The sequence below is a fragment of the Elephantulus edwardii genome, unplaced genomic scaffold (assembly GCF_000299155.1).
Source record: "Elephantulus edwardii isolate Elephantulus edwardi_28Jun2011 unplaced genomic scaffold, EleEdw1.0 scaffold00030, whole genome shotgun sequence".
Lineage (NCBI taxonomy): Eukaryota > Metazoa > Chordata > Mammalia > Macroscelidea > Macroscelididae > Elephantulus > Elephantulus edwardii.
Window position 1 is genome coordinate 21,374,685 of NW_006399780.1, and position 2,149 is coordinate 21,376,833.

Sequence of the window (2,149 nt, forward strand, 5' to 3'; positions counted from 1 at the left end):
AACAACAACAACAACAACAACAACAAGAAACAATCTATGTTAATGCAGAGAATAATAACCTTGTATGCAGAAAATGAAGAAGAGTTGAAGCACTTACTGAAGAAATTAAAAAACAAAACAAAACAAAACACCACCAAAACCAAGAAAGTTTATGGAGTTTTACTATAATGATTGACTACTAAACAAGTGTTTGGACACCAAAGACAATACTAACTACCCTAAAATGATAGGATCCCTCAAGCCAAGGCAACTCAAATGGATCTGATTATGTGGTTTAGAATCTTTTAGGTTCTCTTTAAATGAAAAGTCTTAAAAATCCCTGGATACCTAGATACAAATAGTTTTATCCATTGAGGATAAATTTCTTTGGTAACTTCAGTAACAATTACATTTCTTTCATGGCTTCAGTCTACAGAGGATTTATTTTTATACCTTGAGATTTAAAGTAATATATATGACCCCAGGTACCCGACTATGACAATTTACTGAGTTATTTAGGAGACATAATGCATGATACATGTATGAATATAATGTATAATATATTTAAATCATATTTTATGTCATAGCTTTGAAATAAATGAGAGTCATTGTTAGAAAATAGTTAGGGAGATAGGGAAGATTTCTCTGGGGCTATGGTAGTTGAGAAAGATTTCAAGGAGAGATTGAATCCACTTCCTAAACAACATACCTCTGAAAACTATGAACTTTGATAAATGATGATAGTTAAAGAAAGGCTCCAGGAATTTTGTTCATAGGGTTGCTATGAGTCATGCTAGGCTCTATGGCAATCAACAACAACAACAAAAAGAAGGATTAGAAAGCAGATCAATACATTTTTAGGATGATAAGCAGAGAGATCAAAGAAAAATAAAAATTAAAAACACATGAATTGATTAAAATTCATCAGAGAGATAGTAAGAAGCACATTTTAATAATAATGATAGCAAATAGTTTTTCTAGATATTAAGTAAGGTTATAGAGAGTCTACTAATGTCGCTGTGTAAAAAGACCTCTGGTGGCTTAGTGGTAAGTAGGTGTGCTGCAAACCCACAGGCACTCAGTTCAAATCCACCAGGTACTATACTGGAGATAGGCATGTGATTTACTGGCACTGCAAATCTGACGGAGGGTCAGCTACATGAGTCAACTTCAACATGATGATACAAAACATCACAACCATATTTAGAAAAGAAATTCTGGTGGTGCAGTGTTTAACTGCTGGACTGCTAACTGAAAGATGTGGTAGTCGGCTTGCATCAATATTACAGCTTTGGGAACCCTTTAGGGGCAGCATCATTATGTACTCTAAGGTCTCTGTGCATTGCAATAGACTGATGAAAATGGATTTTATTTTTCTATTTAGACATGCTCTCTGGATCATAGGAACTGTCTCTGCAGACAAATAATGTATGATAAATAACAGAGCCAGTAGGCTCAGAAACAGACACTTCCGGGATTTCAAAAAATTGGAAGGACAACTACCTGGTCAACTGATTGGACAAATTGTGTATTTATTCTCATTCCAAAAAAAAAGGTAATCTGACAGACTGTGAAATTATCAAAAAATATCATTAATAACATATACAAGCAAGATCCTGCTGAAGAATATTAAAAAATAACTCAAACAGTAAATATATCAATAGAGAACTGTCAGATGTTCAGACTGGGTTTAGAAGAGCCTGTGGCACTAGGGACATTATAGACAAAGTTAGATGGGTATTAGCTAAATGCAAAGAGTACCAGATGAATGTATATCTGTGCTACATTGACTAAGCAAAAGCATATGACCATGTGGATCACAACAAATGGTGGCTAACCTTGAGAAGAATGGGAATCCCAGAACACTTAATTGTGCTCATGCAAAACCTATATGTGGAACACATCATCCAGGAGCCTAGACTTATGAGGAGGAATGTGGCATCAGGATTGGAGGAAGACTCACAAACAACGTGCAAAATGCAGACGATACAACCTTGCTTGATGAAACTGAGGACGACGTGAGGCATTTGTTGCAGAAGATCAAGGACTTTAGTCTGCAATATGGATAGAAGCTCTTCTGTAATGAAGTTTATAGTCCTTGGTTTTAGTCCTAGGTCCATGATCCACCTTGAGTTGGTTTTTGTGTATGGAGTGAGGTGTGGGTCTTGCT